Source organism: Pristiophorus japonicus, chromosome 5, assembly GCF_044704955.1.
Source record: "Pristiophorus japonicus isolate sPriJap1 chromosome 5, sPriJap1.hap1, whole genome shotgun sequence".
Lineage (NCBI taxonomy): Eukaryota > Metazoa > Chordata > Chondrichthyes > Pristiophoridae > Pristiophorus > Pristiophorus japonicus.
In genome coordinates, this window is record NC_091981.1 from 183,493,627 (window position 1) to 183,508,518 (window position 14,892).

The following is a 14,892-nucleotide window of genomic DNA, read 5'->3' on the forward strand; positions in this document are numbered from 1 at the left end:
TTACATTTGCTACCCTCCAGTCCATAGGAACTGATCCAGAGTCGACAGACTGGTGGAAAATGATCACCAATGCATCCACTATTTCTAGGGCCACTTCCTTAAGTACTCTGGGATGCAGACTATCAGGTCCTGGGGATTTATCGGCCTTCAATCCATCAATTTTCCTAACACAATTTCCCACCTGATAAGAATTTTGTTCATTTCCTCCTTCTCACTAGACCCTCGGTCCCCTAGTATTTCCGGAAGGTTATTTGTGTCTTCCTTCGTGAAGACAGAACCAAAGTATTTGTTCAACTGGTCTGCCATTTCTTTGTTCCCCATTATAAATTCACCTGAATCTGACTGCAAGGGGCCTAGGTTTGTCTTCACTAATCTTTTTCTCTTCACATATCTATAAAAGCTTTTGCAGTCAGTTTTTATGTTTCCAGCAAGCTTCCTCTCATACTCTATTTTTCCCCTCCTAATTAATCCCTTTTTCCTCCTCTGCTGAATTCTAAATTTCTCCCAGTCCTCAGGTTTGCTGCTTTTTCTGGCCATTTTCTATACCTCTTCCTTGGATTTAACACTATCCTTAATTTCCCTTGGTAGCCACGGTTGAGCCACCTTCCCCGTTTTATTTTTACTCCAGACTGGGATGTACAATTGTTGAAGTTCATCCATGTGATCTTTAAATGTTTGCCATTGCCTATCCACCATCAACCCTTTAAGCATCATTTGCCAGTCTATTCTAGCCAATTCAGCTCTCAAACCATCGAAGTTACCTTTCCTTAAGTTCAGGACCGTAGTCTCTGAATTAACTGCGTCACTTTCCATCTTAATAAAGAATTCTACCATATTATGGTCACTCTTCCCCAAGGGGTCTCGCACAACAAGATTGCTGATTAGTCCTTTCTCATTACACATCACCCAGTCGAGGATGGCCAGCCCTCTGATTGGTTCCTCGATATATTGGTCTGGAAAACCATCCCTAATGCACTCCAGGCAATCCTCCTGCACCGTATTGCTACCAGTTTGGTTAGCCCAATCTATATGTAGATTAAAGTCACCCATGACAACTGCTGTACCTTTACTGCATGCTTCCCTAATTTCTTGTTTGATGCTGTCCCCAACCTCACTACTACTGCTTGGTGGTCTGTACACAACTGCCACTAGCATTTTCTGTCCTTTGGTATCCCACAGCTCCACCCATACAGATTCCACATCATCCAAGCTAATGTCCTTTCTTACTATTGCGTTAATTTCCTCTTTAACCAGCAATGCTACCCCACCTCCTTTTCCTTTCTGTCTATCCTTCCTGAATATTGAATACCCCTGCATGTTGAGTCCCCAGCCTTGGTCACCCTGGAGCCACGCCTCCGTGATGCCAATTATATCATATTCGTTAATTGCTGCTTGCGCAGTTAATTCATCCACCTTATTATGAATACTCCTCGCATTGAGGCACAGAGCCTTCAGGCTTGTCGTTTTAAAACACTTTGCCCCTTTAGAATTTTGCTGTAATGTGGCACTTTTTGATTTTTGCCTTGGGTTTCTCTGCCCTCCACTTTTATTTTTCTTCTTTCTATCTTTTGCTTCTGCCCCCATTCCACTTCCCTCTGTCTCCCTGCATAGGTTCTCATCCCCCTGCATATTAGTTTAACCCCTCCCCAACAGCATTAGCAAACACTCCCCTAGGACATTGATTCCAGTCCTGCCCAGATGCAGACTGCCCGGTTTGTACTGGTCCCAGGAATTTGAATCCCTCCCTCCCTCCCTTCTGCAGTACTCCTCAAGCCATGTATTCATCTTAGCTTTCCTGCAATTCCTACTCAGACTAGCACGTGGCACTGGTAGCAATCCTGAGATTACTACCTTTGAGGTCCTACTTTTTAATTTAACTCCTAGCTCCCTAAATTCAGCTTGTAGGACCTCATCCCGTTTTTTACCTATATCGTTGGTACCTATATGCACCACGACAACTGGCTATTCACCTGCCCCCTCCAAAATGTCCTGCAGCCGCTCCGAGACATCATTGACCCTTGCACCAGGGAGGCAACCTATCATCCAGGAGTCTCAATCGTGTCTGCAGAAATGTCTATCTATTCCCCTTATAATAGAATCCCCTACCACTATAGCACTCCCACTCTTTTTCCTGCCCTCCTGTGCAGCAGAGCCACCCATGGTGCTATGAACTTGGCTGCTACTGCCTTCCCCTGATGAGTCATTCCCCCCAACAGTACCCAAAACGGTGTATCTGTTTTGCAGGGGGTTGACCGCAGGGGACCCCTGCACTACCTTCATCCCACTGCTCTTCGTGCTGGTCACCCATTCCCTATCTGTCTGTGTAACCATTACCTGCAGTATGAACAACTCACTAAATGTGCTATTCACGGCATCCTCAGCATCGGGGATGCTCCAGAGTGAAACCACCTGCAGCTCCAGTGCCGCAATACGGGCTGTCAGGAGCTGCAGCAGGACACACTTCCTGCACATGTAGTTGTCAGGGACACTGGACGCGTCCCTGAGTTCCCACATAGCACAGGAGGAGAATGACACATGTCCAAGCTCTCCTGTCATGACTTAACCCCTAGATTAACTTTATTTGCCAACAACAATGAGAAAGGTTACCTACTGATAAAGGAAAAGAAAAAGAAAAACTACTCACCAATCACCAGCCAATCACTTATCCCCTTGACTGTAACGTCTCCCTTCGATTTCTTTCTACTTTTTTGCCTTCTCTCTCTGCTGCCCCTGCACCAGCTGGCCTCCTCGACGTCCCACTGTGCCACTTCCTCGATCTCCCGCAGTCTGCTCCCTGCCTTTTGGGCCTTTTATAGGCCTTCTCGACGTCCCGCCGCGCCGCCTCCTTGATCTCCCGTTGGCTGCTCCCTGCCTGTTGGGCCTTTTATAGGCCTCCTCGGCGTCCCACTGTGCCACTTCCTCGATGTCCCGCTGGCTGCTCCCTGCCTGTTGGGCCTTTTATAGGCCTCCTCGACGTCCCGCCGCGCCGCCTCCTTGATCTCCCGTTGGCTGCTCCCCACTTGTTGGGCCTTTTATAGGCCCCCTCGACTGCCGTTCCGCCTCCTCGACGTCCCGCTGGCTGCTCCCCACCTGTTGGGCCTTTTATAGGCGTCCTCGACTGCCGCACTGCCTCCTCGGCGTCCTGCGTGTATTTGGATTTCCAGAAGGCCTTTGATAAAGTCTCACATAAGAAGTTAGTGTACAATGTGGGTAATGTATTGGCATGGATTGAAAATTGGTTAACTGACAGGAAACAGAGAGTTGGAATAAACGGGCCTTATTCAGGGCGGCGGGCAGTGACCACAGGAATCAATGCTTGGGTCCCAGCTATTCACAATATATATATAAATGATTTGGATGAGGGAACCAAATGTAATATTTCCAAGTTTGTTGATGACACAAAATTAGGTGGGATTGTGAGTCGTGAGGAGGATGCAAAGACGCTGCAAGGCGATTTAGATAGGTTGAGTGAATGGGAAAAAACATGGCAGATGCAGTATATCGTGGATAAACATGAAGTTATCCACTTTGGTAGGAAAAACATGAGGACAAAGTATTATTTAAATGGTGATGGCTTGGAAAGTGTCGACGTACAGAGGGATCTGGGTGTCCTTATATCCCAGTCATTGAAAGCAAACATGCAGGTGCAGCAAGCAGTTAGGAAGGCAAATGGTATGTTGGCCTTCATTGCAAGAGGATTTGAGTACAGGTATAAGGATGTCTTACTACAGTTATACAGTGCCTTGGTGAGACCGCACCTGGAGTAGTGTGTGCAGTTTTGGTCTCCTTACCTAAGAAAGGATACACTTGCCATAGAGGGAGTGCAGCGAAGGTTCACCAGACTGATTCCTGGAATGGCGGGACTGTCATATGAGGCGAGATTGGGTCGACTATGCCTGTATTCACTAGAGTTTAGAAGAATGAGAAGGGATCTCATTGAAATGTATAAAATTCTGACTGGGTTGGATAGACTGGATGAGGGGAAGATGTTTCCCCTGGCTGGGAAGTCCAGAACAAGGGGTTACAGTCTCAGGATACAGGGTAGGAAATTTAGGACCGAGATGGAGAAATGTTTTCACTCAGAGGGTGGTGAACCTGTGGAATTCTCTACCACAGAAGGCTGTGGAGGCCAAGTCATTGAATATATTTAAGAGGGAGATGGATAGATTTCTAGAAACAAAAGGCATCAAGGGGTATGGGGAAAAAGCGGGAATATGGTGTTGAGATAGAGGATCAGCTATAATCATATTGAATGGTGGGCAGACTCGAAGGGCCGAATGGCCTACTGCTGCTCCAATTTTCTATGTTTCTATGTTTCTTGTTCGATAAATGGCGAGACGCAATCTTGTGATTTGTGACATCTTAATTTTTTGTAACAATCTGCAAGTTGCCCCTGTATTTGACTTGAAAGCTTAAATGTTGGATGAGGAGCAGAAAGCTAGTATTTGCACAATGACCATGAATTTCCTTGGAGCTGCTCCTGCTCCATGCTCATAACTTTGCAAGAAGTGCAATGGAAACAATGTTTACACGCAGAAACAGGGTTTCTGCCACACTTGTAGCGAACTCACGGCAATGGAACAGAAGCAGCTCCAAGGGAATTCTTGGCCAATGTCCTTGTATTTACCATGGAACATTATTCCAATGATACGTCTGAAAATGTACAGTTAGCATTTAAGTCAGTAACATGTTAAAATGATGAATTGTGACATATGTTTTAGAAAAAACAGGATCCATGAGCTTAACCCTTCAAATACCATTATTGTTGTACACTCAGCGTTCATGTTGCTGCATTTATAATCTGTTATATGCAGTCAATATTTGAAGTTAAATACTTCACTGAAGTGCTTTTTTGATAAACCTATGTGAAGGGCTGGGGAAAAGTGCAGGGGACCACCAATATTTAAAAGATTAGGAAAAAGATGAGATAAAAGAAGGAACGGCGATTCGGAGATATTGGGCTGGATTTTCGGTCTTTAGCTGCTCCTGTTAGCACCCCGAAGGGGTGGCAATGGCAGCGGTAAGCACTTCCGTGCAGGCGGCCAACTTCCAGCGTGCCGCCGGGACATTCGGTGCTCGTTTCGACGGGGCGCGGAGCATTACCACCCTGAAGAGGCGAGCCGATGTGCAACGCCCCTGGTTGCGACACCGGCTCGATTTATGGCTGCCACCAAACACTTAGCACTCCATAGAGCTTGGTGCTGGGATCGCCTGTGAAAGCTGGTGGTCCGAGCTGTAGCAACCTCAGCGAGGCAAGTAATGTCGACCTCAGGTAAGTGCGATTGGTTTTTTACTTTTTTTTTGCAATTTATGTTGTGATGGCGTGAGTTATTTATTGGGAATGTTTTTGGTAGGTTTCTTTCAGCTTTATTTTTTTCCTCGCAGGCCTCTCTGAGGGCGCTCCGAGGCTGGCTGTTTAGCTTGGGATTTTCACTTGCTCAGCCGGCCGAGCACCATAAAAGATGTGTGCAATGCCCCCCTTAGTGCTCTGCTCCACACTCAGGGCCCAGCTGATGAATTTTGTTGACTGAGGCGCGAACTGCTTCCCGGGCGCAAACTTTACCGCCTTGCTGCCATTACCACCCCGAAATGAGCAGAACTGAAAAAACAGCCCCTAAAGTTTGGGTTTTTAAATCCTGATTGGAAGAAGGAAAGGCTGAGGCAGACAAAACAATCCACAGTTTAAAGACTATGGGGAAGAATGATTGAGTAGAATCTGTGGGATAAGTCTTGATTTCAACCTAATGAGAAGTAGAGAAGTGAAAGAGCATGTGAATGATGATTCCACATTACAGCACTCCCAGTGGGGAGCAGTGCTTGCAGGAAGCACATCTTCAGAAATTAAGAATAAACACGTACGATTTTCTGGCCATTGATAGCACTGCTGGGAGTGCCAGATCGCTGAATCAGCCCTGTGGAATGTTGTCTTTATAGTTTAAGACGAACAACAGCAGATAGTTGTCATGTATGTATGATTGAGTTTACTAGCCACCAGGTGGCGCCACTGTCGGAGGTCATCGGGCTGTGCTCACGTGTGCGTGGCCCAGGTATAAAAGGCCAGCCAACTTGTAATGTAATCGCTTTGGGCCCTAATAGAGTAGAGCCAGGTTTGTACCTGTTTGGATTTTACAGTATTCATTCTATTGAGTTATTGCATACACAACATTTGGCGACAAAGTAACAAGAACCTTCGCATGCAAAAATGAGCACAATTGGAATTCTGGAGCGATTCGTGGAGGGAGCAGATTGGACAGACTTTGTAGCCTGCTTGAAACAGTACTTCGTGGCCAACAAAATGGGGAGAGGCAGACGCAGTTCGGCGCCAGGCAGTCCTCTTCACGGTTTGCAATTCGAAAATCTATGGACTCATAAAAAATCTCCTCTCACCCTTAAGTCCAATGGACAAGGACTATGAAACATTCTGTGCTCTGGTACATGACCATCTCAAACCAGATGAAGGCATCATCATCTCATGATATCGATTCTATACGCACATTCGTTCTGAGGGCCAGGATGTATCGGAATTCGTTGCCAACCTAAGACATCTAGCTGGATCATGTAAGTTCGAAACTGTATTGGCGACATGCTGCGGGACTACTTTGTAATTGGCATCAACCACAATGTGATCCTGCGCAAGCTACTGGCGGCGGAGACGCTGGATTTGAGCAAGGCCATCACGATTGCCCAATCATGCATGGCGACAGACAAAAGCTTAAAGAAGATATCATTGAAAAATCGGAACTCGGCAAGTACTGTAAACAAGATAGTATCGTCGTTTGGCAGAGCTGCATATGGCAGGGCCTACCCGACTGCGTATGCGAAACCTGTGGCTGCTCAAAGTCCGCCAAGAGGAATTAATCCGATATCACCATGTTGGCGTTGTGGGGGAAGTCATTGGCATCATCAGTGTCAGTTTAAACAGTATAATTGTAAAGGCTGTTCAAGAGTGGGGCATCTCCAGCGCATGTGTCCGCAACTGAGCAAGCGTGCTGCGACACACCACGTGGAGGATGGTGACCAGTCAAGCGTGGATCCTGATATGCAATCCGAGATACCAGAGGAGGAAGTGTATGGACTGTATTCGTTCCTAACAAAGAGCCAGCCGATAATGATTAATGTAAAACTAATGGTGTGCCGGTATTGATGGAATTGGACATGAGTGTGAGTGAATCAATAATGAGCCAGAGGACATTTGACAGGCTGTGGGATACTAAGGCTGTGAAGTCTAAACTGAGTCCAGTCAATACCAAGTTGCGAATGTAACACTAAAGAACTCATAACAGTGATTGGCAGTGCAGTAATCAAGGTGTTGTATGATGGTGCGGTTCATGCTTTACCGTTATGGATTGTTCCAGGCAATGGTCCAACGCTGTTCGGCAAGAACTGGTTAGAAAAAATCAAATGGAACTGGAACGAGATCAAAGCGTTGTTGTCGGAGAATGATACTCCATGTGCTTAAGTGCTGAGCAAGTTCCCCTCGCTGGTTGAACCAAGCATCGGCAATTTCACAGGAGCCAAGGTACAGATCCACGTGGACTCGGATTCAAGACCTGTCCATCATAAAGCTCAGTTCCGTACATGATGAGAGAGAAGGTCGAAATCGAAGTGGACAGACTCCAGCGTAAAGGGATCATATCATCGGTCGCATTTAATGAATGGGCCAGCCCCATTGTTCCTGTGTTGTAAAGTGATGGCACTGTCAGGATTTGTTGAAACTACAAGTTTACGATCAACTGAGTTTCGAAACAGGATCAATACCCGTTACCGAAGGGTGATGACCTGTTTGCATTGCCAGCCGAGGGGAAGTCGTTCACAAAACTGAATCAGGACGTCGGCCGACATGACACAGAAGCTGGTCGACACATCGAAGAAACTGACGTGCATCAACATTCATAAAGGACTGTTTATCTACAACTATAGGGGGTGGTGTTTTGGTCAGATTTCTCTGACTCCTTGGCGTTTTTGAGGTGCCCCACACCCTGGATTCTAGACTGTGGACTGATTTGGGGGTTGTGAGAAACTGAGACAGAGTCAGTTGGGTAGGATGCAAAACTGGTTTTATTGTGTTCAAACAGAGTAAAAAGGCACATTTTTAATAATCACAATAATTAGGTACAAATAGGGAGAAATGGCAACTCAAATGCTCTATATTTGGGAAGAACACATAACACATAGAACAGATTAAAAGAACACAGTCCTCCCACCTCCCAAAATGCTTATGCACTAAACCTGGAATGGGAAAGCACACAAGAACATCAACAGGTAGGAACAGTAAGAAAAAAACCAACCTCCCAGACCCACTATCCAGCTAGGTTAGAACTCTGGGGTTTCAGGGACCATGCTCACCAATTCCCTTTTGACAGTTCCAACTCTGGGGTCCGCCTTAGTTGTCCTGGTCCTGTTCCAAACTCTGGGGTTCACCTTAGTTGTCCGGGTTCTGTAGTCTGTACCCCGGACCTCGTTGGGGACTTCAGTCTGCGTCACTTCTTCAGTTGGGCTGAGTCCGCTGATGCGGTAAGGTGTGTATTGGACTTGTGGGGTGAGTATTCACTTTTCCTTGGTCAGGGTAGTCTTAAAAGTTCCGTTAGGTAATGTTTTACCCCTTGGTAGCGTAGGACCAGCTTGTAGAGTGGAAAAACCTTCGGTTTTTCTTTGGTTTTGTTGGGTTGGTTTCGGTTGACTGTTTGATTGGTCGCGATGGTCCGAAACTTTCCGATAGTCGTTTTGAAAGCCTGTTTGCTGTCATGGTGCTATCCTTCTGGGTTTTAGAGATTCCTTTCGCCGATGTTTCGGAGTCCCACTTTTCGAGGCTGGTGTTAAACTTATGCAACGAGACTGCTAGTGTCTCTCAAAGCACCCTTTACTGCCAGAACAGGCCTTCAATTATACTAAAACAGGCTTCCTTATCTTCGCGTCAAATCAGTTCTTGGGCTTTGTTTAAACTGTTCTGTCCATTGATTTTCAAATGTCTCCTTTGTCAGTGTTTTTGGTGGGCTAGTCAGCAGTAACTCGATTAGGGTGTGATAATGTGCTATCACTGGTTTTGCATTGTTTTAGGATTGTCCAGTTTCCTGACCATCTAGTTGGGCCCATGATTTCCATAGTGGTTGATTGGATAATTGGCTTCTTGCATATTTTGGATGAGTTCTGTAGTTGAGATAATGGCTGGTAATTTGATTATCTCTTAGGGGGTGAATTGGTGCTGCATAGTTCCCCCAGACAGTCTGGGATCTTTAATACATGAATTTGCTTCACAGAGGTTAGCCCCACCTCCTGTATTCGGAAACTCTTTTTCGCCGCCAAAATGTTATAGAATCTTACAATTGATGTGCTCCTCACACGCCAGCAGGCTAGGGTCCCACACCATCCCCTCTCCGGTATCTTGCCTTGTCTGGCAAAGGCAATTGACATGCCTGCGGGACAGACCCTCTCTGATCCCCACATGCAGACATAACTCCCCTGTTCAGACTCCCACCACTTATCCCAACACACACTCACTCCCCCCTCGGTCCCCGTGATCGTCTGGTAGGTGTCGTTCCCCGTCGGTTCTGTGGTCTACCGTGTCCTTGCTCAGCTTCCTGAGCCACCACCACCTATCCAGAGGAATCTGTCCCTTACAGGTAAGGCACACACGTTTTCCTTCGGTAACACTGACCCGCGCCGCAACCATTTGTACCCTGGGGCATGGGACGGAGAATTTCCCGTAGGTGAATCCGTCCTGGCTGGAGTACCGAGTAGAGTTGGAGCCTAGCCACCCTGGCCACCTCCCCTCGTGAAAGTAGATCGCGATCTCCTCCACACCCGGTGTGCCACCCCCGGTAGTCACCATTGGTGCTCTCGCTCCCGGGCACCCATAAATGCGGGATTCCTCCACGTCGCCTTGATCACCGGTGCTCACCCCCATTAAGGCGAGCAGGAGCAGCACCTTTTCCATTTTAAATTCCTTCCCAGTTCCTGGAGGGATACATAAAAGACAGCCATGCCCTGAGACAATTCTTCGGGTTGGCACAGGTGAACGAGTCCTCACAATCACTTATAACTAAAACTAAACTATCTAAACTTCCCTTCCACACACTTAAATTCCCATACCATTCAGAACTTGCTGTATGTACATCTGCCACCCGTCTCCGGGTGGCCAGGCTAATTCCTGTTTAGCCTCCGCTTGGGACGGCTTTTGGGCAGCTTGTAAGGCTGAAGGTAAGGCGGCCTGAGTCGCAACATCCCTAATGTTACTGGGGTTTGCCCTGTGTCTCAGGCGATCAGGGGACTGTTCCCTTCGATGATGCAGCATACTGCCCCTTTTGGTGTGGCCACAGAGTCCTGCTCTGTAGGTTTTGCGCAGCCTGAGGCTGCAGGCTGGAGGCCCTTATCTTTAGAATGCTTCCTGACCTTGGGTGTCCCCTTTCTGGTGGCGGCCTTACCTGGACCGAACCACTGGAACTGGGGCGCTGGTGACCACGGGGCTTTTGGCTGTGGTGTGCGGGTAGTCCTTCTTGGGGCTACTGTTACTGGGGGTGCATCCGAGTCCCAAGCAATTGGTGGGATCGTCCCTCCAGTAACGCAGTTCACCGCTCCCACCTGCCCTGTTTGTCTGGCTGCCCCACCCCCTTTGGGACTTTCACAGCCAGCAGCTGCTGGCTGCTTCTTACATTTTTTGGGCTCCCCTGGTTTAAATCGCTTACACTCGTTGATATGGAACCACTTTGTGCAGCGGGGCATCTTTATGGCATAGACCATGGGGCTTGCCTTGTCCACAATGTGGTATGGTCCCATATATAGGGCTTCAAATGTTCCTACCCGGGCAAAATTCCTAACCATCACCTGATCCCCTATCTCCCATTCGTGGTGCTTGCGGGGTTCTAGCAGCAATCGGTTGCTCCGATGCTGGTTCCTCATGTTATCAGCAGCTTGCCAGTGAATCTGCTTGAGGTGTTCAAACAAATTCTTGACAAAACGGTCCCGGTTCACCTCTCTGAGCTGACCTTCCATGAGCACCGGGGCTAGGACATGGGTGGGGGTTCACATGGCCCTACCAGTCATGAGCTCGTGTGGAGAATATCCCGTGCTCTTTGACTGGCAACCCCGGATCCCCATTAGGACCAGCGGTAAGACCTCTACCCATTTTTGGGGTGAGTCTCCCGTCTCCTTCCACAGCCTTTCTTTAATGGTGCGGTTTAAACGTTCCACAATACCTGATGACTGTGGGTTGTGAGCAACATGCCATTTCCCTTGAATGGCGAGTGCATTAAGGGTTGCCTGCATTACCTGACCTGTGAAGTGGCTCCCCTGGTCAGACTCCACATCCTGTGGTAGTCCCCACCAGGAGAATACCTCTTTCACAAGGATCCTAGCCATTCCTAATGCGGTGGCTGTTCGGCATGGGAAGACTTCAACCCATTTTGAGAACACATCCACCAGGACTAGGCAGTACTTATAGCCTCCCTGGGCGGTGGGTAGGGGTCCAATGTAGTCGATCTGAATCGACTGCCATGGTCCCTCTACCCTCCTGATGTGTCCCATAGACACCTTCCTTTTCTGGGGGTCAGGGTTGTTCGCAGCACACACTAGGCAGTCGGTGCAGAACTCGCGGGCATCCTCCCTGAGTCTTGGCCACCACCCTGCCTGTTCCACCCATTGCCGGTGGTCTCAGGTCCGGGATGCCCCGCTCCTGGACGCTCATGGGCCAGTTGGAGGAATTCCCTCCTGTGTTGCTGTGGCACTACCCATTGCTCTCCCCTGTTCAGCATGCCTTCTTTAATGGTCATGGCTGCTGCGCCATATGGTCCTTCTACTTTTTCTCCCTTGGTTAGTGCGTTTAAAACAGTTCTTAGGGCTGGATCCTGGGTTTGAACTGTTTGCAGGTCCGGGGCTAATACTACCCCTGCCCTGCCTGCCATTCCTACCCTGCCCCTAATTGCTGCTATGGGGTCCAGGGCATATGGATCCCAAAACTTCCCTGTGTGAGCACCCTCTTTAGCCAGCACGTCTGCCTGCTGGTTTCCCTGACCGCGAGGTTCAGTGGTCGAGTGGGCTTTCACCTTGTGAATGTAAATCTCCCTTTCCTCTCCTACGGCCATCATGATCTTTTCCAGCAGGGGCTTGATTGCCAAAGGTCTCCCGTCAGCTGAGGTATACCCCTGACGGGACCAGATGGCCAGGTACTCCGTACACGGGTTGCATGTAAACATACTGTCCGAGCAAATTGTGTACGGGTAGGGAATTTCTCGGGGTGTGTGACCACATATACCACTGCGGACAGTTCGGCATGCTGGGCGCTCATGCTGCTGGGGAGTTTAATAGCCAGGGCAATGTTCGCCTCTGGGTCATAGACTCCGCACCCTGTGAGTCGTTCACCAGCAGTTACTGTGCTCGAACCATCCACATAGATTTCGCGGCCCGTGGGGTGTATCCCGGCCCGAAAACCTATGTTGACCTCCCAAACCCCTTCTACAGAGCACCAGTGGGCTGTCCCCAGGTAGATCATGTTAGCTGTGAGCCTTGGCTTGCAGAGGCCTTTTACCCTTAGGTCCATCTGGGAGAGGAGTAGGGTCCAGCGAGCGATGCGAGCACTGCTCACTGTCCCATCCTTAATCCTCCCATCCAGGAGCATCTGGGTAGGCGTATGGTGGGTGAGGAGTGTGATAAGGAACCCTCCTGTGAAGATTAAAGATCTCTTCACAGCCCAGTGAATGGCCAGTAAGTGCCTCTCACAGTTGGAGTACCCCTTTTCCACATTGGTGAGTATCTTGGAGGAGTAAACCACCGGTCTCAGCTGGCCGTGCCATTCCTGCAACAGCACTGTGCTCAGACTGTCTCCGCTGGCTGCCACCTCCAGGAAAAACTCTCTCCCCTGATCAATCGCTCCTAGGGCCGGTGCGGTCTGCAGCCTTTCCTTGAGTTGTTTAAATGCTGCCTCGCAACCCTCGTCCCAATCCCACTCCACTCCTTTGTGTAGGAGCCGGAGCAGAGGGGCTGCTGTGGCTGCATAATCCTCAATGAAGTCTCTGCAGTACTCTGTTAGCCCCAGAAAAGATCTCACTCCCGTTACTGTGTTGGGGGCTGGTAATTCCTGTACTGCCTCCCTCTGGCCTTGTCAATGGCTCTTTCCCCAGCGCGCACCGTCAGTCCCAGGAACTTTACTTCCTTTTGGCCGATCTGCGCCTTCTTGGGGTTAACTTTAAAACTTTCCTCCCTAAGTAGCTCCAGCAGCTCGGTCGGTAGTGGGCCATACTCCTCACCCTCATCGGTGAATAGGAGCAGGTCGTCCACATTCTGGACCAGCTGCCGGGGTCTGCTAAAACCCTTCAAGCAGTTAGCCATGCATTGATGAAAAATGCTGGGGCTGTTGTGAAAACCCTGGGGCAGGCAGTTCCAAGTGTACTGTTGGCCTTTAAATGTAAAAGCGAACTTGTACTGGTCTTCCCTTCGCAAGGGAATGGACCAAAACCCATTGGAAATATCCAGCACCGTGAAGGTGGTTGCAGATGCTGGGATACTTCCAATGAGGTCGGCGACAGCTGCGACCGTGGATGCACAGGCGGGGATGTTACGGTTCAGTACCCGGTAGTGGCTATCCAGGAATTGTCCGGTTTCTTAACCGGCCAAAGTAAAGAATTCACATGGGTGGCTATCGGTCTCAATACCCCCTGTTTAACCAAAGAACTCATGGCCGATTCCATGTCTGCCTCTGCTTTCCTGGGGAAATTCTACTGCTTTTGTGGTCGGGCCATGGGGTTCCCACTCACACTGACCTCAACCCCATTTACTCTCCCACAAGAGTGGCAAATGCGGCAAGGTGTGCTCGCACAACAGCCTGGTACTCCACTGGAGTGTTACTGACCAGTCGTTCAAGGTCGTAATCCTCCTTTGGCTTCATTGTACACAGGGTCCCCTTTCCCTGTTTCTCTGGGGTGACTGCTACCTCACTTTCTTTACCGGTACAAGCTGCCCCCCACAGGCAATGGTTTCTTAAATCCACTAGAATCCGGTGACCTATAATAAAGTCGGCCCCCAGGATTCCTTTTCCCTCCTGCTCCCACTTCATCAGGACCACTTAATGTGCAGTGTTCCTAATTGAATGGACAGTGGGATGGAGAATGAGCCAGCCTGTTCATTGCCCGTGAATCCCACTAGGCTGTACGGGGTTCCGTTTGATAGAGGTGAGGCTGTGGGGTCATCTGCATAGACTATGGTGCATGATGCTCCAGTGTCCAGCAAATAAGTCCCCTTTACTCTCTCCACCTCCATCTCAACATACGGTCGCTTCTAGGCATCGTACACTAGGGGACACAGGTGGACAGGCTGCGCTGGTTTTAGTCATAAATCTGGGTGAGATGGGGCAGATGGTATCAGTGTACCGGTGGCCGTGGCTACCTTCCCCGGACCCATTAGTACGGTTCGGAGTGCAGCCACCACGGTCTCAAATGTTTGGGGAGAGACCGATGGCTCGGTCTTTTGGGCTGGGACTGTGGGATTCTTTCCTGCCCTGTCCTTCCAGGGATTCCTACAGTCCTTCCTCCAATGCCCATTCTTCCCCCACCCAAAGCAGTTATTCTTGGTTTCGGTTACCCCCTTCCTGGTGCCACGCTTTCTTTCCCTGACTGGGTTTTAACTCATGTACCTTTCCCTTGGGTGGGTGCTCTTCCCCCCTGCAGTTCCAATATGCCATGGTCAGTTGCCTGATCACTGTTTCCTCGGTGGCTTGGGGGTCCCTCGGGTCAAACCAAAGCCCTGCTCTGGCTTTGATCCGGGGCAGGCTGTTCGCCAATGGCTCCGGAGCCATTGTGCCCATTCGCCCGGTGTAAGGTTTGCCCGGTCGAGAGCCATACTGCAGGCTCGCTGATACACAGGCCACAGCCTGTCAGCGAAAGCATGAGAGGTTTCTCCCACGAG